The sequence below is a fragment of the Pseudophryne corroboree genome, chromosome 10, assembly GCF_028390025.1.
Source record: "Pseudophryne corroboree isolate aPseCor3 chromosome 10, aPseCor3.hap2, whole genome shotgun sequence".
Taxonomy (NCBI): domain Eukaryota; kingdom Metazoa; phylum Chordata; class Amphibia; order Anura; family Myobatrachidae; genus Pseudophryne; species Pseudophryne corroboree.
In genome coordinates this window covers 345,755,378-345,781,883 of record NC_086453.1, presented here as the reverse complement: position 1 = coordinate 345,781,883, position 26,506 = coordinate 345,755,378, and the positions used below count along the sequence as shown (strand labels likewise).

General features: G+C 48.5%; 1 protein-coding gene across 1 annotated transcript in view; it reads right to left on the bottom strand.

Moving 5' to 3' along the window:
* The window catches only part of ARHGAP32 (Rho GTPase activating protein 32), a 423,313-nt gene that overhangs the window by 253,817 nt on the left and 142,990 nt on the right, over nt 1–26,506 (bottom strand). The window contains exon 2 of the mRNA XM_063943652.1: nt 22,572–22,618. The gene's annotated coding sequence lies outside the window, so the exon portion shown is untranslated. The remainder of the gene's footprint in view (nt 1–22,571; nt 22,619–26,506) is intronic.

The window sequence follows — 26,506 nt, the reverse complement described above, 5'->3', positions numbered from 1 at the left end:
CTCCCAGGTTCCGGTACATCTCAGCCCCTACAACTGAGGCTGCCTCCCGTCAGCTCAGGCCCTCAGTTGTGACACAGCACAGTTGGCTGTGCTGTCAGGCAGCCTGCCGCCATGTATTTGTTTTCAGAGCGGCTGCGTGTGACGTTTCTCAGCCGCCAGGTAAACGGTCCCGGCCCACCCCCATTTGGGATGCCCTCCAACGCTGTGACGACACCCCGATGGTCACTGCACCTTGATGCGGCCGCAGCGTGCGAACGTGCAGCTGCATCCAGGTCAGAATCAGTCCCTTTGGCTGTACGTGGATATATTATTCTGGTCATTGGGCTCGAATCAATTCAGCGCGGATTAAATAGTGCTGGGAATTAGCTCCTGGTGCTATTCAATTTTGCGTGCTGTTATATCGGTGAAGGCCGGGTCTCGCGGACTAAACAGGGTGTTTAAACGCGAGAACGGGCATTCTTCATCTAAATGCACCCACTGCGATGCTGTTTTGTCCGCACTGCGGCACAGAAACGCAACGTGCACCTACATTTTGTCAGATTTCTGCTCGCACCAAGGAATCCTCTAGTAGGGGATGACAGCGCGCTGAACTGTACAGTTCTGGGAGCTCCCTCTTGGAGCTATTCAATCTGCCCTGAATTGAATCAAGCCCATTGACTTGTCCAACACCACAGTGGGAAAATTATATTTACATACATACAAACATACCTACACACATATGGACAAAATATATTCAGTAACAAACATGGATATGATGGGGCTGCCCGTCACAGAGCTCACAATCTAATTATTGCACTGTTATAATCCAATCATTTAAACCTGTCCTCCTAATCCTGCTACATTCAAACTCACTGGCCAGTCAGGACTTTCACACAGCCAAGCTTAGTTAAACCAAAAGGTGGTCATTCAGAGATGTTCGCTCGCTAGCAGTTTTTAGCAGCCGTGCAAACGCTAAGCCGCCTCCCACTGGGAGTGTATTTTAGGTTTAGCAGTAGTGCGATCGAAAGGATCGCAGAGCGGTTACAAAAAATAAGATTTTACTTACCGATAAATCTATTTCTCGTAGTCCGTAGTGGATGCTGGGGACTCCGTCAGGACCATGGGGATTAGCGGCTCCGCAGGAGACAGGGCACAAAAATAAAGCTTTAGGATCAGGTGGTGTGCACTGGCTCCTCCCCCTATGACCCTCCTCCAAGCCTCAGTTAGGATACTGTGCCCGGACGAGCGTACACAATAAGGAAGGATTTTGAATCCCGGGTAAGACTCATACCAGCCACACCAATCACACCGTACAACTTGTGATCTGAACCCAGTTAACAGTATGACAACGTAGGAGCCTCTGAACAGACGGCTCACAACAAGAACAACCCGATTTTTTTTGTAACAATAACTATGTACAAATATTGCAGACAATCCGCACTTGGGATGGGCGCCCAGCATCCACTACGGACTACGAGAAATAGATTTATCGGTAAGTAAAATCATATTTTCTCTAACGTCCTAGTGGATGCTGGGGACTCCGTCAGGACCATGGGGATTATACCAAAGCTCCCAAACGGGCGGGAGAGTGCGGATGACTCTGCAGCACCGAATGAGAGAACTCCAGGTCCTCTTTAGCCAGGGTATCAAATTTGTAGAATTTTACAAACGTGTTCTCCCCCGACCACGTAGCTGCTCGGCAGAGTTGTAATGCCGAGACCCCTCGGGCAGCCGCCCAAGATGAGCCCACCTTCCTTGTGGAATGGGTCTTGACAGATTTAGGCTGTGGCAGGCCTGCCACAGAATGTGCAAGTTGAATTGTGCTACAAATCCAACGAGCAATCGTCTGCTTAGAAGCAGGAGCACCCAGCTTGTTGGGTGCATACAGTATAAACAGCGAGTCAGATTTTCTGACTCCAGCCGTCCTTGAAATATATATTTTCAATGCCCTGACAACGTCCAGCAACTTGGAATCCTCCAAATCGCTAGTAGCCGCAGGCACCACAATAGGCTGGTTCAGGTGAAACGCTGATACCACCTTAGGCAGAAAATGAGGACGAGTCCGCAGTTCTGCCCTGTCCGAATGGAAAATCAGATATGGGCTTTTATACGATAAAGCCGCCAATTCTGACACTCTCCTGGCTGAAGCCAGAGCCAGTAGCATGGTTACTTTCCATGTAAGATATTTCAAATCCGCCGATTTGAGTGGCTCAAACCAATGGGATTTGAGAAAATCCAAAACTACATTAAGGTCCCACGGAGCCACTGGGGGCACAACCGGGGGCTGTATATGTAGTACTCCTTTTACAAAAGTCTGGACTTCAGGAACTGAAGCCAATTCTTTCTGGAAGAAAATCGACAGGGCCGAAATTTGAACCATAATGGACCCCAACTTGAGGCCCATAGACAATCCTGTTAGCAGGAAATGTAGGAATCGACCCAATTGAAATTCCTCCGTGGGGGCCTTCCTGGTCTCACACCACGCAACATATTTTCTCCAAATGCGGTGATAATGTTGTGCAGTCACCTCCTTCCTGGCTTTAACCAGTGTAGGAATGACCTCTTCCGGAATGCCTTTTTCCCTTAGAATTCGGCGTTCAACCGCCACGCCGTCAAACGCAGCCGCGGTAAGTCTTGGAATAGACACGGTCCCTGCTGAATCAGGTCCCGTCTTAGAGGTAGAGGCCACGGATTTTCCGTGAGCATCACCTGAAGTTCCGGGTACCAAGATCTTCTTGGCCAATCCGGAGCCACGAGTATCGTTCTTACTCCCCTTTGCCGTATAATTCTCAGTACTTTGGGTATGAGAGGCAGAGGAGGAAACACATACACTGACTGGAACACCCACGGTGTTACCAGAGCGTCCACAGCTATTGCCTGAGGGTCTCTTGACCTGGCGCAATACCTGTCCAGTTTTTTGTTGAGGCGAGACGCCATCATATCCACCTTTGGTTTTTCCCAACGGTTCACAATCATGTGGAAGACTTCTGGATGAAGTCCCCACTCTCCCGGGTGTAGATCGTGTCTGCTGAGGAAGACTGCTTCCCAGTTGTCCACTCCCGGAATGAACACTGCTGACAGTGCTATCACATGATCTTCCGCCCAGCGAAGAATCCTTGCAGCTTCTGCCATTGCTCTCCTGCTTCTTGTGCCGCCCTGTCTGTTTACGTGGGCGACTGCCGTGATGTTGTCTGACTGGATCAACACCGGCTGACCCCGAAGCAGGGGTTTTGCCAGGCTTAGAGCATTGTAAATCGCTCTTAGCTCCAGTATATTTATGTGAAGAGACATCTCCAGGCTTGACCATACTCCCTGGAAGTTTCTTCCCTGTGTGACCGCTCCCCAGCCTCTCAGACTGGCATCCGTGGTCACCAGGACCCAGTCCTGTATGCCGAGTCTGCGGCCTTCTAACAGATGAGCACTCTGCAACCACCACAGAAGAGACACCCTTGTCCGTGGCGATAAGGTTATCCGCTGATGCATCTGCAGATGCGATCCGGACCATTTGTTCAGCAGATCCCACTGAAAAGTTTGTGCGTGGAATCTGCCGAATGGGATTGCTTCGTAAGAAGCCACCATCTTTCCCAGGACTCTTGTGCATTGATGCACAGACACTTTTCCTGGTTTTAGGAGGTTCCTGACAAGTTCGGATAACTCCTTGGCTTTCTCCTCCGGAAGAAACACCTTTTTCTGAACCGTGTCCAGAATCATTCCCAGGAACAGCAGACGTGTTGTCGGGGTCAACTGAGATTTTGGGAAATTCAGAATCCACCCGTGTTGTTGCAGCACTACTTGGGTTAGTGCTACTCCGTCCTCCAGCTGTTCTCTGGACCTTGCCCTTATCAGGAGATCGTCCAAGTAAGGGATAATTAATACGCCTCTTCTTCGCAGAAGAATCATCATTTCGGCCATTACCTTGGTAAAGACCCGAGGTGCCGTGGACAATCCAAACGGCAGCGTCTGAAACTGATAATGACAGTTTTGCACCACGAACCTGAGGTACCCTTGATGTGAAGGGCAAATTGGGACATGCAGGTAAGCATCTTTTATGTCCAGGGACACCATAAAGTCCCCTTCTTCCAGATTCGCTATCACTGCTCTGAGTGATTCCATCTTGAACTTGAATTTTTGTATGTACAGGTTCAAAGATTTCAGATTTAGAATAGGTCTTACCGAGCCGTCCGGCTTCGGTACCACAAATAGCGTGGAGTAATACCCCTTTCCCTGTTGTAGGAGGGGTACCTTGACTATCACCTGCTGAGAAAACAGCTTGTGAATGGCTTCCAATACCGTCGCTCTGTCTGAGGGAGACGTTGGCAAAGCAGACTTTAGGAACCGGCGAGGGGGAGACTTCTCGAATTCCAACCTGTAACCCTGAGATACTACCTGCAGGATCCAGGGGTCCACCTGTGAGCAAGCCCACTGCGCGCTGAAATTCTTGAGTCGACCCCCCACCGCTCCTGAGTCCGCTTGTAAAGCCCCAGCGTCATGCTGAGGGCTTTGCAGAACCCGCGGAGGGCTTCTGTTCCTGGGAAGGGGCTGCTTGCTGCCCTCTCTTACCCTTTCCTCTGCCTCGGGGCAGATATGACTGTCCTTTTGCCCGCTTGTTCTTATAGGACCGAAAGGACTGCGGTTGAAAAGACGGTGTCTTTTTCTGTTGGGAGGGGGTCTGAGGTAAAAAGGTGGATTTCCCGGCAGTTGCCGTGGCCACCAAATCCGATAGACCGACGCCAAATAATTCCTCCCCTTTATACGGCAATACTTCCATATGCCGTTTGGAATCCGCATCACCTGACCACTGTCGTGTCCATAAACTTCTTCTGGCAGATATGGACATCGCACTTACTCTCGATGCCAGAGTGCAAATATCCCTCTGAGCATCTCGCATATAAAGAAAAGCATCCTTTAATTGCTCTAAAGTCTGTAAAATACTGTCCCTATCCAGGGTATCAATATTTTCAGTCAGGGAATCCGACCAGACCACTCCAGCACTGCACATCCAGGCTGAGGCGATGGCTGGTCGCAGTATAACACCAGTATGTGTGTATATACTTTTTAGAGTAGTTTCCAGCCTCCTATCAGCTGGATCCTTAAGGGCGGCCGTATCAGGAGACGGTAACGCCACTTGTTTTGATAAGCGTGTGAGCGCCTTATCCACCTTAGGGGGTGTTTCCCAGCGCGCCCTAACCTCTGGCGGGAAAGGGTATAATGCCAATAACTTTTTAGAAATTAGCCCTTTTCTATCTGGGTTAACCCACGCTTCATCACATACATCATTCAATTCCTCTGATTCAGGAAAAACTACAGGTAGTTTTTTCACCCCCCACATAATACCCCTTTTTGTGGTACTTGTAGTATCAGAGATATGCAAAGTCTCCTTCATTGCCGTGATCATATAACGTGTGGCCCTACTGGAAAATACGTTTGTTTCTTCACCGTCGACACTAGATTCAGTGTCCGTGTCTGGGTCTGTATCGACCGACTGAGGTAAAGGGCGTTTTACAGCCCCTGACGGTGTCTGAGACGCCTGGGCAGGTACCAACTGGTTTGACGGCCGTCTCATGTCGTCAACTGATTTTTGTAATGTGCTGACATTATCACGTAATTCCATAAACAAAGCCATCCATTCCGGTGTCGACTCCCTAGGGGGTGACATCACCATTACCAGCAATTGCTCTGCCTCCACACCAACATCGTCCTCATACATGTCGACACACACGTACCGACACACAGCAGACACACAGGGAATGCTCTATTGAAGACAGGACCCCACTAGCCCTTTGGGGAGACAGAGGGAGAGTTTGCCAGCACACACCCAAGCGCTATAATATATATGGGAACAACCCTATATAAGTGTTGTATCCTTATAGCGGCTTAAATATATTAATATCGCCAAAAAAAGTGCCCCCCCTCTCTGTTTTACCCTGTTTCTGTAGTGCAGTGCAGGGGAGAGTCCTGGGAGCCTTCCTCACAGCGGAGCTGAGCAGGAAAATGGCGCTGTGTGCTGAGGAGAATAAGCCCCTCCCCCTATTTCGGCGGGCTCTTCTCCGGAATCTGTGAGATCTGGCAGGGGTTAAATACATCCATATAGCCTCAAAGGGCTATATGTGATGTATTTTTAGCCATAAAAAGGTATTATATATTGCTGCCCAGGGCGCCCCCCCAACGCCCTGCACTCTCCGTGACCGCTGTGTGAAGTGTGCTGACAACAATGGCGCACAGCTGCAGTGCTGTGCGCTACCTCAGGAAGACTGAAGAGTCTTCTGCCGCCTGCTTCTGGACCTCTTCCATCTTCGGCATCTGCAAGGGGGGTCGGCGGCGCGGCTCCGGGACGAACCCCAGGGTGAGACCTGTGTTCCGACTCCCTCTGGAGCTAATGGTGTCCAGTAGCCTAAGAAGCCAATCCATCCTGCACGCAGGTGAGTTCACTTCTCTCCCCTAAGTCCCTCGTTGCAGTGATCCTGTTGCCAGCAGGACTCACTGTAAAATAAAAAACCTAAAAACTTTTTCTAAGCAGCTCTTTAGGAGAGCCACCTAGATTGCACCCTGCTCGGACGGGCACAAAAACCTAACTGAGGCTTGGAGGAGGGTCATAGGGGGAGGAGCCAGTGCACACCACCTGATCCTAAAGCTTTATTTTTGTGCCCTGTCTCCTGCGGAGCCGCTAATCCCCATGGTCCTGATGGAGTCCCCAGCATCCACTAGGACGTTAGAGAAAAATTTTGTGCAGTTTCAGAGTAGCTTCAGACCTACTCAGCGCTTGCGATCACTTCAGACCATTCAGTTCCTGTTGTGACGTCACAAACACGCCCTGCGTTCGCCCAGCCATGCCTGCTTTTTTCCTGGCACGCCTGCGTTTTCCAGAACACTCAGTTGACACACAGAAACGCCCTCTTCCTGTCTATCACTCTGCGGCTGCCTGTGTGACTGAAAAGCATCGCTAGACCCTGTGCAAAACAACATCGTTCGTTGTAATAGTACGCCGCACGTGCGCATTGCGCCGCATTAGCATGCGCAGAAGTGCTGTTTTTTTGCCTCATCGCTGCGCAGCGAACGAATTCAGCTAGCGATCAACTCGGAATGACCCCCAAAGTCTCTTCCAACATCATTAATTCCAGTTCACCTATATTTTTTGGGAAGACTCCTAGCATGTTACCATACGTCTGACTCCCCTCCTTATGGCCCCTCCTAATACCTCCCCCAGTTGTGTGGGAAAGGAGAGGGTCTGTCATTCTGATAGATGAAATCCTGGGGTGCCTGATGTCTGTGGTGGGAAATCTCTACCCCTGCGAATCCCAAGAACACACGGAGCACCTTGGGCTATTTACACACAGCAGACACGTGATGAAAGCAGAATTCATGGCCTGACGGAAGGAGCGGAGCAGACAGAAGGCATGTCACAATCTGTCCTCGTCACACACATTCAGGATTATTTCTGAGTCTGGATCCCGGGTCACTTAGTCTCCCCCAAGGCAGGGCAATTACCAGGTCCCAGGGGGGTTACAACTGGATGTGAAAGGGCATTCCCTCTGTAAGTGCTGTGTCACGGCTTTAACACAGTAAAGATTTCCTTATGAATCACATAAAATAAGATTTTACTTACCGATAAATCTATTTCTCGTAGTCCGTAGTGGATGCTGGGGACTCCGTCAGGACCATGGGGATTAGCGGCTCCGCAGGAGACAGGGCACAAAAATAAAGCTTTAGGATCAGGTGGTGTGCACTGGCTCCTCCCCCTATGACCCTCCTCCAAGCCTCAGTTAGGATACTGTGCCCGGACGAGCGTACACAATAAGGAAGGATTTTGAATCCCGGGTAAGACTCATACCAGCCACACCAATTACACCGTACAACCTGTGATCTGAACCCAGTTAACAGTATGACAAACGTAGGAGCCTCTGAACAGACGGCTCACAACAATAACAACCCGATTTTTTTGTAACAATAACTATGTACAAGTATTGCAGACAATCCGCACTTGGGATGGGCGCCCAGCATCCACTACGGACTACGAGAAATAGATTTATCGGTAAGTAAAATCTTATTTTCTCTGACGTCCTAGTGGATGCTGGGGACTCCGTCAGGACCATGGGGATTATACCAAAGCTCCCAAACGGGCGGGAGAGTGCGGATGACTCTGCAGCACCGAATGAGAGAACTCCAGGTCCTCTTTAGCCAGGGTATCAAATTTGTAGAATTTTACAAACGTGTTCTCCCCCGACCACGTAGCTGCTCGGCAGAGTTGTAATGCCGAGACCCCTCGGGCAGCCGCCCAGGATGAGCCCACCTTCCTTGTGGAATGGGCCTTGACAGATTTAGGCTGTGGCAGGCCTGCCACAGAATGTGCAAGTTGAAAATTGCTACAAATCCAACGAGCAATCGTCTGCTTAGAAGCAAGAGCACCCAGTTTGTTGGGTGCATACAGGATAACAGCAAGTCAGTTTTCCTCACTCCAGCCGTCCTGGAAACCTATATTTTCAGGGCCCTGACAACATCTAGCAACTTGGAGTCCTCCAAGTCCCTAGTAGCCGCAGGTACCACAATAAGCTGGTTCAGGTGAAACGCTGACACCACCTTAGGAAGAAACTGGGGACGAGTCCGCAGCTCTGCCCTGTCCGAATGGACAATCAGATATGGCTTTTGTGAGACAAAGCCGCCAATTCTGACACTCGCCTGGCCGAGGCCAGGGCCAACAGCATGGTCACTTTTCATGTGAGATATTTCAAATCCACAGATTTGAGCGGTTTAAAATGTGATTTGAGGAATCCCAGAACTACGTTGAGATCCCACAGTGCCACTGGAGGCACAAAAAGGGGGTTGTATATGCAATACTCCCTTGACAAACTTCTGGACTTCAGGAACTGAAGCCAATTCTTTCTGGAAGAAAATTGACAGGGCCGAAATTTGAACCTTAATGGACCCCAATTTGAGGCCCATAGACACTCCTGTTTGCAGGAAATGCAGGAATCGACCGAGTTGAAATTTCTTCGTGGGGCCTTCCTGGCCTCACACCACGCAACATATTTTCGCCACATGTGGTGATAATGTTGTGCGGTCACCTACTTCCTGGCTTTGACCAGGGTAGGAATGACCTCTTCCGGAATGCCTTTTTCCCTTAGGATCTGGCGTTCCACCGCCATGCCGTCAAACGCAGCCGCGGTAAGTCTTGGAACAGACCTGGTACTTGCTGAAGCAAGTCCCTTCTTAGCGGCAGAGGCCATGAGTCCTCTGTGAGCATTTCTTGAAGTTCCGGGTGCCACGTCCTTCTTGGCCAATCCGGAGCCACGAGTATAGTTCTTACTCCTCTACGTCTTATAATTCTCAGTACCTTGGGTATGAGAAGCAGAGGAGGGAACACATACACTGACTGGTACACCCACGGTGTTACCAGAACGTCCACAGCTATTACTTGAGGGTCTCTTGACCTGGCGCAATACCTGTCCAGTTTTTTGTTCAGGCGGGACGCCATCATGTCCACCTTTGGTCTTTCCCAACGGTTCACAATCATGTGGAATACTTCCCGATGAAGTCCCCACTCTCCCGGGTGGAGGTCGTGCCTGCTGAGGAAGTCTGCTTCCCAGTTGTCCACTCCCGGAATGAACACTGCTGACAGTGCTATCACATGATTTTTCGCCCAGCGAAGAATCCTTGCAGTTTCTGCCATTGCCCTCCTGCTTCTTGTGCCGCCCTGTCTGTTAACGTGGGCGACTGCCGTGATGTTGTCCCACTGGATCAATACCGGCTGACCTTGAAGCAGAGGTCTTGCTAAGCTTAGAACATTGTAAATTGCCCTTAGCTCCAGTATATTTATGTGGAGAGAAGTCTCCAGACTTGATCACACTCCCTGGAAATTTTTTCCCTGTGTGACTGCTCCCCAGCCTCTCAGGCTGGCATCCGTGGTCACCAGGACCCAGTCCTGAATGCCGAATCTGCGGCCCTTTAGTAGATGAGCACTCTGCAGCCACCGCAGAAGAAACACCCTTGTCCTTGGAGACAGGGTTATCCGCTGATGCATCTGAAGATGCGATCCGGACCATTTTTCCAGCAGATCCCACTGAAAAGTTCTTGCGTGAAATCTGCCGAATGGAATCGCTTCGTAAGAAGCCACCATTTTTCCCAGGACCCTTGTGCAATGATGCACTGACACTTTTCCTGGTTTTAGGAGGTTCCTGACTAGCTCGGATAACTCCCTGGCTTTCTTCTCCGGGAGAAACACCTTTTTCTGGACTGTGTCCAGAATCATCCCTAGGAACAGCAGACGTGTCGTCGGAAACAGCTGCGGTTTTGGAATATTTAGAATCCACCCGTGCTGTCGTAGAACTACTTGAGATAGTGCTACTCCGACCTCCAACTGTTCTCTGGACCTTGTCCTTATCAGGAGATCGTCCATTTTCTTTGAAGAAGAATCATCATTTCGGCCATTACCTTGGTAAGGACCCGGGGTGCCGTGGACAATCCAACCGGCAGCGTCTGAAACTGATAGTGACAGTTCTGTACCACGAACCTGAGGTACCCTTGGTGAGAAGGGCAAATTGGGACATGGAGGTAAGCATCCCTGATGTCCCGGGACACCATATAGTCCCCTTCTTCCTGGTTCGCTATCACTGCTCTGAGTGACTCCATCTTGATTTGAACCTTTGTATGTAAGTGTTCAAATATTTCAGATTTAGAATAGGTCTCACCGAGCCGTCTGGCTTCAGTACCACAATATAGTGTGGAATAATACCCCTTTCCTTGTTGTAGGAGGGGTACTTTGATTATCACCTGCTGGGAATACAGCTTGTGAATTGTTTCCACTACTGCCTCCCTGTCGGAGGGAGACGTTGGTAAAGCAGACTTCAGGAACCTGCGAGGGGGAGACGTCTCGAATTTCCAATCTGTACCCCTGGGATACTACTTGTAGGATCCAGGGGTCCACTTGCGAGTGAGCCCACTGCGTGCTGAAACTCTTGAGACGACCCCCCCACCGCACCTGAGTCCGCTTGTACGGCCCCAGCGTCATGCTGAGGACTTGGCAGAAGCGGTGGAGGGCTTCTGTTCCTGGGACTGGGCTGCCTGCTGCAGTCTTCTTCCCTTTCCTCTATCCCATGGCAGATATGACTGGCCTTTTGCCCACTTGCCCTTATGGGGACGAAAGGACTAAGGCTGAAAAGACGTTGTCTTTTTCTCCTTTATACGGCAATACTTCCATGTGCCGTTTGGAATCTGCATCACCTGACCACTGTCGTGTCCATAAACAACTTCTGGCAGATATGGACATCGCACTTACTCTTGATGCCAGAGTGCAAATATCCCTCTGTGCATCTCGCATATATAGAAATGCATCCTTTAAATGCTCTATAGTCAATAAAATACTGTCCCTGTCAAGGGTATCAATATTTTCAGTCAGGGAATCCGACCAAGCCACCCCAGCGCTGCACATCCAGGCTGAGGCGATTGCTGGTCGCAGTATAACACCAGTATGTGTGTATATACTTTTTAGGATATTTTCCAGCCTCCTATCAGCTGGCTCCTTGAGGGCGGCCCTATCTGGAGACGGTACCGCCACTTGTTTTGATAAGCGTGTGAGCGCCTTATCCACCCTAAGGGGTGTTTCTCAACGCGCCCTAACTTCTGGCGGGAAAGGGTATACCGCCAATAATTTTCTATCGGGGGAAACCCACGCATCATCACACACTTCATTTAATTTATCTGATTCAGGAAAAACTACAGGTAGTTTTTTCACACTCCACATAATACCCTTTTTTGTGGTACTTGTAGTATCAGAAATATGTAACACCTCCTTCATTGCCCTTAACAAGTAACGTGTGGCCCTAAAGGAAAATACGTTTGTTTCTTCACCGTCGACACTGGAGTCAGTGTCCGTGTCTGTGTCGACCGACTGAGGTAAAAGGACGTTTTAACGCCCCTGACGTTGTTTGAGACGCCTGGACAGGTACTAATTGGTTTGCCGGCCGTCTCATGTCGTCAACCGACCTTGCAGCGTGTTGACATTATCACGTAATTCCTTAAATAAGCCATCCATTCCGGTGTCGACTCCCTAGAGAGTGACATCACCATTACAGGCAATTGCTCCGCCTCCTCACCAACATCGTCCTCATACGTGTCGACACACACGTACCGACACACAGCACACACACAGGGAATGCTCTGATAGAGGACAGGACCCCACTAGCCCTTTGGAGAGACAGAGGGAGAGTTTGCCAGCACACACCAAAACGCTATAATTATACAGGGACAACCTTTATATAAGTGTTTTTCCGTTATAGCATCTTAATATATATAATCATATCGCCAAATAAGTGCCCCCCCTCTCTGTTTTAACCCTGTTTCTGTAGTGCAGTGCAGGGGAGAGCCTGGGAGCCTTCCCACCAGCATTTCTGTGAGGGAAAATGGCGCTGTGTGCTGAGGAGAATAGGCCCCGCCCCCTTTTCGGCGGGCTTCTTCTCCCGTTTTTCTGAGACCTGGCAGGGGTTAAATACATCCATATAGCCCCAGGGGCTATATGTGATGTATTTTTTTACCAGAACAAGGTATTCTCATTGCTGCCCAGGGCGCCCCCTGCAGCGCCCTGCACCCTCCGTGACCGCTGGTGTGAAGTGTGTGACAACAATGGCGCACAGCTGCAGTGCTGTGCGCTACCTCATGAAGACTGAAAAGTCTTCTGCCGCCAGTTTCTGGACCTCTTCACTTTTCGGCATCTGCAAGGGGGTCGGCGGCGCGGCTCCGGGACCGGACTCCATGGCTGGGCCTGTGTTCGATCCCTCTGGAGCTAATGGTGTCCAGTAGCCTAAGAAGCCAATCCATCCTGCACGCAGGTGAGTTCACTTCTTCTCCCCTAAGTCCCTCGTTGCAGTGAGCCTGTTGCCAGCAGGACTCACTGTAAAATAAAAAACCTAAAAACTTTTTCTAAGCAGCTCTTTAGGAGAGCCACCTAGATTGCACCCTGCTCGGACGGGCACAAAAACCTAACTGAGGCTTGGAGGAGGGTCATAGGGGGAGGAGCCAGTGCACACCACCTGATCCTAAAGCTTTATTTTTGTGCCCTGTCTCCTGCGGAGCCGCTAATCCCCATGGTCCTGACGGAGTCCCCAGCATCCACTAGGACGTCAGAGAAATAGAAATACTCTCTGCCAGAACTAGATCATTACTGCAGCGATCTAGACCACACACAGCCAGCAATGATCCAACATGACCCCTCTCAGCCACTTAGTGCTTCCACCTCTCCTGTCAGTGAGCCAGAACTATGGCATTATGTAAAGAAACTCCCAGATATTGCAGCCAAGGTTATAGGGTGTCTGGTAGAGGAAAGACCGTCTATTCATCAGGTATACCCATCTGAGCCCTAGCTCCGCCGCTTGCAGTGTTCTCCAGGCAGAAAAGCCCTGAGAGTGACCAGGAATCAGCGCTACTGCCTCTTCTACTAGTTAGCGCAGAGAAGGGCTTCAGGTGACATACTCCAGCCCCCATCGTGCTTTAATTCAGATCAGGTTACGCCAACTTCAAAATATTTGGGAAACACTGAAGCAGACCTTTGTTTTGCAGGCTAAATGGCCATGAACCAATAACTCTAATAACTGCAGCCATGTAACATACAAGAGTACCGCTGTTATTTCTCACTTCTAGGTCAGATCACCTCCTCAGAGACTCACTGCCCACAAACGACTGGGAGGTGAGGACGCAGCAGAAATCAATGGCTGAAACCCCCAACAGGGAAACCTGCACAGAAGGAGCTATGACAGTACTGAGATATTGATCGCTGCAGGAAAAACAACACTACTGCTGGAAAATGGAATGTGTTGGGCTATGGTTTATTCAGCTTTTGATAGCGTCATGGAGGCAAACCCCGAAAACATCACACACCCAAAGCCTCTGCATTTACTAAGTAACAATCACAGAATGGGCCCCAGTAATACTGGTTCCGGAAGTCTGCTTAGTAATGCTGGTTGCATTATTGATGACGGAAGTGACTGAGGGATGAAATCCGGACAATATGTCTATATCCTGACACAAGAACTGGTGGTGAAATCGGCTTGTATAGTCAGTCAGTGATTAGAGACAGTACATGCGGCAGTGATACAAGGTGAGATCAGTCAGTGATTAGGGACGGTACATGCGGCAGTGATACAAGGTGAGATCAGTCAGTGATTAGGGACAGTACATGCGGCAGTCATACAAGGTGAGATCAGTCAGTGAGATCAGTCAGTGATTAGGGACGGTACATCCGGCAGTGATACAAGGTGAGATCAGTCAGTGATTAGGGACGGTACATGCGGCAGTGATACAAGGTGAGATCAGTCAGTGACTAGGGACAGTACATGCGGCAGTGATACAAGGTGAGATCAGTCAGTGATTAGGGACAGTACATGCGGCAGTGATACAAGGTGAGATCAGTCAGTGATTAGGGACAGTACATGCGGCAGTGATACAAGGTGAGACCAGTCAGTGATTAGGGACAGTACATGCGGCAGTGATACAAGGTGAGACCAGTCAGTGATTAGGGACAGTACATCTGGCAGTGATACAAGGTGAGATCAGTCAGTGATTAGGGACGGTACATGCGGCAGTGATACAAGGTGAGATCAGTCAGTGATTAGGGACAGTACATGCGGCAGTGATACAAGGTGAGATCAGTCAGTGTTTAGGGATAGTACATCCGGCAGTGATACAAGGTGAGATCAGTCAGTGATTAGGGACAGTACATGCGGCAGTGACACAAGGTGAGATCAGTCAGTGATTAGGGACGGTACATGCGGCAGTGATACAAGGTGAGATCAGTCAGTGATTAGGGACGGTACATGCGGCAGTGATACAAGGTGAGATCAGTCAGTGATTAGGGACAGTACATGCGGCAGTGATACAAGGTGAGATCAGTCAGTGATTAGGGACGGTACATGCGGCAGTGATACAAGGTGAGATCAGTCAGTGATTAGGGACGGTACATGCGGCAGTGATACAAGGTGAGATCAGTCAGTGATTAGGGACGGTACATGCGGCAGTGATACAAGGTGAGATCAGTCAGTGATTAGGGACGGTACATGCGGCAGTGATACAAGGTGAGATCAGTCAGTGATTAGGGATAGTACATGCGGCAGTGATACAAGGTGAGATCAGTCAGTGATTAGGGATAGTACATGCGGCAGTGATACAAGGTGAGATCAGTCAGTGATTAGGGACAGTACATGCGGCAGTGATACAAGGTGAGATCAGTCAGTGATTAGGGACGGTACATGCGGCAGTGATACAAGGTGAGATCAGTCAGTGATTAGGGACAGTACATGCGGCAGTGATACAAGGTGAGATCAGTCAGTGATTAGGGACAGTACATGCGGCAGTGATACAAGGTGAGATCAGTCAGTGATTAGGGACAGTACATCCGGCAGTGATACAAGGTGAGATCAGTCAGTGATTAGGGACAGTACATCTGGCAGTGATACAAGGTGAGATCAGTCAGTGATTAGGGACAGTACATGCGGCAGTGATACAAGGTGAGATCAGTCAGTGATTAGGGATAGTACATACAGCAGTGATACAAGGTGAGACCAGTCAGTGATTAGGGATAGTACATGCGGCAGTGATACAAGGTGAGATCAGTCAGTGATTAGGGACAGTACATGCGGCAGTGATACAAGGTGAGATCAGTCAGTGATTAGGGATAGTACATGCGGCAGTGATACAAGGTGAGATCAGTCAGTGATTAGGGACAGTACATCCGGCAGTGATACAAGGTGAGATCAGTCAGTGATTAGGGACAGTACATGCGGCAGTGATACAAGGTGAGATCAGTCAGTGATTAGGGACAGTACATCCGGCAGTGATACAAGGTGAGATCAGTCAGTGATTAGGGACAGTACATCTGGCAGTGATACAAGGTGAGATCAGTCAGTGATTAGAGACAGTACATGCGGCAGTGATACAAGGTGAGATCAGTCAGTGATTAGGGACAGTACATCCGGCAGTGATACAAGGTGAGATCAGTCAGTGATTAGGGACAGTACATCTGGCAGTGATACAAGGTGAGATCAGTCAGTGATTAGGGACAGTACATGCGGCAGTGATACAAGGTGAGATCAGTCAGTGATTAGGGACAGTACATCTGGCAGTGATACAAGGTGAGATCAGTCAGTGATTAGTGACAGTACATCCGGCAGTGATACAAGGTGAGATCAGTCAGTGATTAGGGACAGTACATGCGGCAGTGATACAAGGTGAGATCAGTCAGTGATTAGGGACAGTACATCCGGCAGTGATACAAGGTGAGATCAGTCAGTGATTAGGGACAGTACATCCGGCAGTGATACAAGGTGAGATCAGTCAGTGATTAGGGACGGTACATGCGGCAGTGATACAAGGTGAGATCAGTCAGTGATTAGGGACGGTACATGCGGCAGTGATACAAGGTGAGATCAGTCAGTGATTAGGGACGGTACATGCGGCAGTGATACAAGGTGAGATCAGTCAGTGATTAGGGACAGTACATCTGGCAGTGATACAAGGTGAGATCAGTCAGTGATTAGGGACAGTACATGCGGCAGTGATACAAGGTGAGATCAGTCAGTGATTAGGGACAGTACATGCGGCAGTGATACAAGGTGAGATCAGTCAGTGATTAGGGACAGTACATGCGGCAGTGATACAAGGTGAGATCAGTCAGTGATTAGGGACGGTACATGCGGCAGTGATACAAGGTGAGATCAGTCAGTGATTAGGGACAGTACATGCGGCAGTGATACAAGGTGAGATCAGTCAGTGACTAGGGACGGTACATGCGGCAGTGATACAAGGTGAGATCAGTCAGTGATTAGGGACAGTACATGCGGCAGTGATACAAGGTGAGATCAGTCAGTGATTAGGGACAGTACACCCGGCAGTGATACAAGGTGAGATCAGTCAGTGATTAGGGACAGTACATGCGGAAGTGATACAAGGTGAGATCAGTCAGTGATTAGGGACAGTACATCCGGCAGTGATACAAGGTGAGATCAGTCAGTGATTAGGGACGGTACATGCAGCAGTGATACAAGGTGAGATCAGTCAGTGATTAGGGATAGTACATCCGGCAGTGATACAAGGTGAGATCAGTCAGTGATTAGGGACAGTACATCTGGCAGTGATACAAGGTGAGATCAGTCAGTGATTAGGGACAGTACATCCGGCAGTGATACAAGGTGAGATCAGTCAGTGATTAGGGACAGTACATCCGGCAGTGATACAAGGTGAGATCAGTCAGTGATTAGGGACGGTACATGCAGCAGTGATACAAGGTGAGATCAGTCAGTGATTAGGGATAGTACATCCGGCAGTGATACAAGGTGAGATCAGTCAGTGATTAGGGACAGTACATGCGGCAGTGATACAAGGTGAGATCAGTCAGTGATTAGGGACAGTACATGCGGCAGTGATACAAGGTGAGATCAGTCAGTGATTAGGGACAGTACATGCGGCAGTGATACAAGGTGAGATCAGTCAGTGATTAGGGACGGTACATCCGGCAGTGATACAAGGTGAGATCAGTCAGTGATTAGGGACAGTACATGCGGCAGTGATACAAGGTGAGATCAGTCAGTGATTAGGGACAGTACATGCGGCAGTGATACAAGGTGAGATCAGTCAGTGATTAGGGACAGTACATGCGGCAGTGATACAAGGTGAGATCAGTCAGTGATTAGGGACAGTACATGCGGCAGTGATACAAGGTGAGATCAGTCAGTGATTAGGGACAGTACATCCGGCAGTGATACAAGGTGAGATCAGTCAGTGATTAGGGACAGTACATGCGGCAGTGATACAAGGTGAGATCAGTCAGTGATTAGGGACAGTACATGTGGCAGTGATACAAGGTGAGATCAGTCAGTGATTAGGGACAGTACATGCGGCAGTGATACAAGGTGAGATCAGTCAGTGATTAGGGACAGTACATGCGGCAGTGATACAAGGTGAGATCAGTCAGTGATTAGGGACAGTACATCCGGCAGTGATACAAGGTGAGATCAGTCAGTGATTAGGGATAGTATATGCGGCAGTGATACAAGGTGAGATCAGTCAGTGATTAGGGACAGTACATCTGGCAGTGATACAAGGTGAGATCAGTCAGTGATTAGGGACAGTACATCCGGCAGTAATACAAGGTGAGATCAGTCAGTGATTAGGGACAGTACATCTGGTAGTGATACAAGGTGAGATCAGTCAGTGATTAGGGACAGTACATGCGGCAGTGATACAAGGTGAGATCAGTCAGTGATTAGGGACAGTACATGCGGCAGTGATACAAGGTGAGATCAGTCAGTGATTAGGGACAGTATATGCGGCCGTGATACAAGGTGAGATCAGTCAGTGATTAGGGACAGTATATGCGGCAGTGATACAAGGTGAGATCAGTCAGTGATTAGGGACAGTACATGCGGCAGTGATACAAGGTGAGATCAGTCAGTGATTAGGGACAGTACATCTGGCAGTGATACAAGGTGAGATCAGTCAGTGATTAGGGACAGTACATCTGGCAGTGATACAAGGTGAGATCAGTCAGTGATTAGGGACAGTACATGCGGCAGTGATACAAGGTGAGATCAGTCAGTGATTAGGGATAGTACATGCGGCAGTGATACAAGGTGAGATCAGTCAGTGATTAGGGACAGTATATCTGGCAGTGATACAAGGTTAGATCAGTCAGTGATTAGGGATAGTACATGCGGCAGTGATACAAGGTGAGATCAGTCAGTGATTAGGGACAGTACATCCGGCAGTGATACAAGGTGAGATCAGTCAGTGATTAGGGACAGTACATCTGGTAGTGATACAAGGTGAGATCAGTCAGTGATTAGGGACAGTACATCCGGCAGTGATACAAGGTGAGATCAGTCAGTGATTAGGGACAGTATATGCGGCAGTGATACAAGGTGAGATCAGTCAGTGATTAGGGACAGTACATGCGGCAGTGATTCAAGGTGAGATCAGTCAGTGATTAGGGACAGTACATCTGGTAGTGATACAAGGTGAGATCAGTCAGTGATTAGGGACAGTACATCCGGCAGTGATACAAGGTGAGATCAGTCAGTGATTAGGGACAGTACATGCGGCAGTGATACAAGGTGAGATCAGTCAGTGATTAGGGACAGTACATGCGGCAGTGATACAAGGTGAGATCAGTCAGTGATTAGGGACAGTACATCCGGCAGTGATACAAGGTGAGATCAGTCAGTGATTAGGGACAGTACATGCGGCAGTGATACAAGGCGAGATCAGTCAGTGATTAGGGACAGTACATGCGGCAGTGATACAAGGCGAGATCAGTCAGTGATTAGGGACAGTACATGCGGCAGTGATACAAGGTGAGATCAGTCAGTGATTAGGGACAGTACATCCGGCAGTGATACAAGGTGAGATCAGTCAGTGATTAGGGACAGTACATGCGGCAGTGATACAAGGTGAGATCAGTCAGTGATTAGGGACGGTACATGCGGCAGTGATACAAGGTGAGATCAGTCAGTGATTAGGGACAGTACATGCGGCAGTGATACAAGGTGAGATCAATCAGTGATTAGGGACAGTACATCTGGCAGTGATACAAGGTGAGATCAGTCAGTGATTAGGGACAGTACATGCGGCAGTGATACAAGGTGAGATCAGTCAGTGATTAGGGACAGTACATGCGGCAGTGATACAAGGTGAGATCAGTCAGTGATTAGGGATAGTATATGCGGCAGTGATACAAGGTGAGATCAGTCAGTGATTAGAGACAGTACATGCGGCAGTGATACAAGGTGAGATCAGTCAGTGATTAGGGACAGTACATCTGGCAGTGATACAAGGTGAGATCAGTCAGTGATTAGGGACAGTACATGCGGCAGTGATACAAGGTGAGATCAGTCAGTGATTAGGGACAGTACATGCGGCAGTGATACAAGGTGAGATCAGTCAGTGATTAGGGACAGTACATCTGGCAGTGATACAAGGTGAGATCAGTCAGTGATTAGGGACAGTACATCTGGCAGTGATACAAGGTGAGATCAGTCAGTGATTAGGGACAGTACATCTGGCAGTGATACAAGGTGAGATCAGTCAGTGATTAGGGACAGTACATCCGGCAGTGATACAAGGTGAGATCAGTCAGTGATTAGGGACAGTACATGCGGCAGTGATACAAGGTGAGATCAGTCAGTGATTAGGGACAGTACATGCGGCAGTGATACAAGGTGAGATCAGTCAGTGATTAGGGACAGTACATCTGGCAGTGATACAAGGTGAGATCAGTCAGTGATTAGGGACAGTACATCTGGCAGTGATACAAGGTGAGATCAGTCAGTGATTAGGGACAGTACATCTGGCAGTGATACAAGGTGAGATCAGTCAGTGATTAGGGACAGTACATCTGGCAGTGATACAAGGTGAGATCAGTCAGTGATTAGGGACGGTACATCTGGCAGTGATACAAGGTGAGATCAGTCAGTGATTAGGGACAGTACATCCGGCAGTGATACAAGGTGAGATCAGTCAGTGATTAGGGACAGTATATCTGGCAGTGATACAAGGTGAGATCAGTCAGTGATTAGGGACAGTACATGCGGCAGTGATACAAGGTGAGATCAGTCAGTGATTAGGGACAGTACATCCGGCAGTGATACAAGGTGAGATCAGTCAGTGATTAGGGACAGTACATCTGGTAGTGATACAAGGTGAGATCAGTCAGTGATTAGGGACAGTACATCCGGCAGTGATACAAGGTGAGATCAGTCAGTGATTAGGGACAGTATATGCGGCAGTGATTCAAGGTGAGATCAGTCAGTGATTAGGGACAGTACATCTGGTAGTGATACAAGGTGAGATCAGTCAGTGATTAGGGACAGTACATCCGGCAGTGATACAAGGTGAGATCAGTCAGTGATTAGGGACAGTACATGCGGCAGTGATACAAGGTGAGATCAGTCAGTGATTAGGGACAGTACATGCGGCAGTGATACAAGGTGAGATCAGTCAGTGATTAGGGACAGTACATCCGGCAGTGATACAAGGTGAGATCAGTCAGTGATTAGGGACAGTACATGCGGCAGTGATACAAGGTGAGATCAGTCAGTGATTAGGGACAGTACATCTGGCAGTGATACAAGGTGAGATCAGTCAGTGATTAGGGACAGTACATCTGGCAGTGATACAAGGTGAGATCAGTCAGTGATTAGGGACAGTACATCTGGCAGTGATACAAGGTGAGATCAGTCAGTGATTAGGGACAGTACATCTGGCAGTGATACAAGGTGAGATCAGTCAGTGATTAGGGACGGTACATGCGGCAGTGATACAAGGTGAGATCAGTCAGTGATTAGGGATAGTACATGCGGCAGTGATACAAGGTGAGATCAGTCAGTGATTAGGGACAGTACATGCGGCAGTGATACAAGGTGAGATCAGTCAGTGATTAGGGACAGTACATCTGGCAGTGATACAAGGTGAGATCAGTCAGTGATTAGGGACAGTACATCTGGCAGTGATACAAGGTGAGATCAGTCAGTGATTAGGGACAGTACATCTGGCAGTGATACAAGGTGAGATCAGTCAGTGATTAGGGACAGTTCATGCGGCAGTGATACAAGGTGAGATCAGTCAGTGATTAGGGACAGTACATGTGGCAGTGATACAAGGTGAGATCAGTCAGTGATTAGGGACAGTACATGTGGCAGTGATACAAGGTGAGATCAGTCAGTGATTAGGGACAGTACATCTGGCAGTGATACAAGGTGAGATCAGTCAGTGATTAGGGACAGTACATCTGGCAGTGATACAAGGTGAGATCAGTCAGTGATTAGGGACAGTACATCTGGCAGTGATACAAGGTGAGATCAGTCAGTGATTAGGGACAGTACATCTGGCAGTGATACAAGGTGAGATCAGTCAGTGATTAGGGACAGTACATCTGGCAGTGATACAAGGTGAGATCAGTCAGTGATTAGGGACAGTACATCCGGCAGTGATACAAGGTGAGATCAGTCAGTGATTAGGGACAGTACATGCGGCAGTGATACAAGGTGAGATCAGTCAGTGATTAGGGACAGTACATGCGGCAGTGATACAAGGTGAGATCAGTCAGTGATTAGGGATAGTACATCCGGCAGTGATACAAGGTGAGATCAGTCAGTGATTAGGGACAGTACATCTGGCAGTGATACAAGGTGAGATCAGTCAGTGATTAGGGACAGTACATGCGGCAGTGATACAAGGTGAGATCAGTCAGTGATTAGGGACAGTACATCCGGCAGTGATACAAGGTGAGATCAGTCAGTGATTAGGGACAGTACATGCGGCAGTGATACAAGGTGAGATCAGTCAGTGATTAGGGACAGTACATGCGGCAGTGATACAAGGTGAGATCAGTCAGTGATTAGGGACAGTACATCCGGCAGTGATACAAGGTGAGATCAGTCAGTGATTAGGGACAGTACATCTGGCAGTGATACAAGGTGAGATCAGTCAGTGATTAGGGACAGTACATGCGGCAGTGATACAAGGTGAGATCAGTCAGTGATTAGGGATAGTACATCCAGCAGTGATACAAGGTGAGACCAGTCAGACATAAGGTGACATCTGAAATCTGCAACACTTACCACAGTCGAAGGGGTTCACCAGAAGATACCCGATTCCTCTCACACCTCTGAAAAATAAAACAGAGAACACAACATTAGCCGGTGGGAAAAGTAGCATCACACTATATAGAGCATCACGCTCTGTTCATTGACCTACTGAGACATATCTGCCCAAGAATGTACAGCTGTCTGTCTACCTGTCTATCAGTGACACTGGGCCTTATTCAGAGAGTGACTCAGGGTTAATGGGGGTCATTCCGAGTTGTTCGCTCGCAATCTGCTTTTAGCAGCTTTGCACACGCTAAGCCGCCGCCTACTGGGAGTGAATATTAGCTTCTTAAAATTGCGAACGAAAGATTAGCAGAATTGCGAATAGACACTTCTTAGCAGTTTCTGAGTAGCTCCAGACTTACTCGGCATCTGCGATCAGTTCAGTGCTTGTCGTTCCTGGTTTGACGTCACAAACACACCCAGCGTTCGCCCAGACACTCCTCCGTTTCTCCAGCCACTCCCGCGTTTTTCCCAGAAACTGTAGCGTTTTTTCACACACACCCATAAAACGGCCAGTTTCCGCCCAGAAACACCCACTTCCTGTCAATCACATTACGATCACCAGAACGAAGAAAAAGCCGTGAGTAAAATTCCTAACTGCATAGCAAATTTACTTGGCGCAGTCGCAGTGCGAACATTGCGCATGCGCACTAAGCGGAAAATCGCTGCGATGCGAAGAAATTTACAGAGCGAACAACTCGGAATGACCCCCAATGTTTCTGCACCTGAGCGCATATTTGCTACTGTGCATGTGCAAAAAGTCCTGGAAACCTTTACTGCACATGCACATGGTTAGTTGGGTATGAGGAGAGCAGCTAGAGTAGACCCTAGACTACCGCGAATCTCGATGGAGCTACTGATGTGGCGTCAATGTTGCAGCGGTTATAATCTCCATCACAACTGCACAGACCACAAAGCCTGAAAGTGGACATCTCAGCGCTCATGGGTGTAGTATAAAAGCTCTGCAGTAATTAGACAGACAGCCAATAGGTCAACATCATACGGTCAACATGGAAATGGTCGATACTAATTTTTTAACCTTTTTTTTGGGATGTCATTTTGTATGTTTCATCATCAGTGACCACAATCAGTGTAAACGTGTACCCCTGCACCTCGCACAGGTTAATATCCACAACTACAGCCCACAAAATTTGTCAAATATGTGAAAATCCCAAAAAACTTGAGTCGACCATATGTACTGCGTGCCGACTTTCTGAACCTGTCGACTATGAGGTTGACCTAATGGCTGTCTGTCTAATTACTGCAGAGCTCTTATACCACACTGTCTGTCTATACATTGGACCCGTGCTCATACACTCCATTGCACAGTGCAGCACACAGTGAAGGCCGAGATTAGCATTTGCATCTGTGAATAATAAACATAGAATATGACGGCAGATAAGAACAGTTTGGCCCATCTAGTTTGGCCCTTTCTCACTCAGGTCCACTGTGTCACATGACATCATTCATAGGGGGGGAATTCAATTGAAATCACAGGGCCCCACACCCATGCGCACCCGCCGGCAGCTATTCCAATGTTTCTGCTTCAATTCAGCTCGCTATCCCCGGGGGTGGCAAGCGGAAATTCGTAAAAAGTGACCCATTTGGGCGCCCAAGCGGGACTTTTGTTTAGTCGGGTTTAGCCGCTTAACGCGTCTAAACCCGACTGATATGGGCGCCATCAGCACGATGACGGGGGACAATTAAATTGTCGCACCACTATCTCCCATCACAATTGAATTCCCCCCATATAATCCTGATAGATTTGTATACACAGAAGTACCTGTAGCATGTATATATATATATATATATATATATATTATTATTATTATTATTATTTTTTCTGTGACCTTTACTTTATATAAACCATGTTTTCCGAATATGACATCCAAAGTGAATTCAAACTCAAAAGGTGAAATGATTAAAACACTTAGAATTAGAACAAACCAACTGTTTTCTGTACTGAAATAACAGAAGCTGGCTGTTTATGACACAATATAATACAGCAGGAAGATAAATTCCTCTACCCCTGCGTTCTGTGCAGTGAAGGTTTCAGCAACACTATGCGAGCGTCATTTATTTTCTGCTGACGAGAAGGGTTTCCACCTGACCTATTAATAACATTGGAGGAGAGACCTGTAAAACACTGGCCAGGTGGCAAACCTTACTGACAGTGGAATTCTGGGAAATAAGGCTGGGGAATGGTTTACCACCCGGAAACCTTCACAATTGAGGTATGTGTGTATATGGGATGTAGTTATGATCCCGGCGGTCAGCATACCGACGCTGGGATCCCTGCCGCCAGAATGCCGGCAGTGTCCCAGGACTATTCCCACTCGTGGGTGTACACGACACCCATAGAGTGGGAATAGAACCCGTGGCGAGCGCAACAAGCCCGCAGCGTGTCTTTGTTGCGCTCGCCCCCGTCAGCATTCTGGCGGCTGGGATCCCAGCGTCGGTATTCTGACCGCCGGGATCCCGACTGCCGCTCACCCGTACCAAACTCGTGTATATATTCACACATACATAAACACGCAATATATAATGATGGGAGATTCCAGATACACATTTAAATCAAGCAAGAGTGTCCACTAGGAGTGTAATGGAAGTCCAGGCAGTGTGCTCTAGTCCTGAGTTTCTTCAAATACTAAAATGTGTAGTTTATTGCAAATTGGTAGAAATGATAGAGCTACGACTGGATATTGGTATGAATTGCTCGCAATGTCCAGCAGTAGTAGCAGAACCTGGCATGTGGATAGATGCCGCTGCCTCCTGCCCTGGAACCACCATCTGCGGATGCTGTAATCTGGGTTCTGGGAATCTTTTGTGCTCCACCTGTAATTGGCAGAAGACTGTCGGTGCCATTTGCCACTGCCATTTTAAGATGGATAACAAGTAGTTTACGGCTAATTTCACCTTCATTAGTAAACAATTTGGAGAGTTAAAAGTTAATGGGTCGGATATTCAATTTTATAGATTATGGGCATAGCTGCTTTCTCTCCAGGATACTGAGGAGACCTCCTGGACTTCAAATAGAGCGGGGAATTCTCCTGGAGAGCATTACCCGCCACAAGGAGTGCAACAGTGATAGTTCCGATAGGATAAACTTCACATTTGGGAGAAGCTATAGAGACATAACCCAGTTGGAAACGGTCAGGTCTAATCCGCAGCATGGATAATATTAGAGTAGGTCTATCCCTTTAGCAGTGACCACAGTTTGAGAGTGACTGTTCACTTTAGTAGACGGAGGAGAGACAATCCAGGTTCCAGGGAAAGGGGTAGCTGTAAAAATGTTCCAGCAGGATGGTTATTCCTGCAGTGCTGTGATCCGCACCTATACCAGGTGAGCCTAACAGATAGCATGGTCAGTCTCTCTCTCTATAAAGGCATATAACACTCTGAGGAAATGAGAGGTCTGTGACAATATAGTTATGCCTCATTTCCCACGTCATCAAAACCTGTTTCATATGTACTTTTCATCCCCATGCCCCCTTACATAACGATCTACATTCAGTATTGGGGCTGGATGTAATGAAGTATCCCGCACCTCCGGCCAACTCGGATTTCATTACATCCGTCCCTTTGCGTGTGTTGATGTCCCTACTCACTCCACACTGTGTTTGAATCAGCCTTAATATTAGTAATATATGAGATTGTGTTATGTTAGCGGTTACACTGGATCCGGTATGATATACCGGCAGGCCGGCTGTCAATATACCGACAGCGGCATCCCATCTGCGAGGCAGCAAGTCCCGTCACAAGCTAACTGCGCTCGCCACGCATCGGGCCGGTGGCTCACTACACTCACCACAGGTTCTATTCCCACTCAGTTGATGGCGTGGACCCACCAACCGAGTTGGAATACCGGGTGGGTGTCGGGCTGGCGTCAATCAGTAAAATGCCGT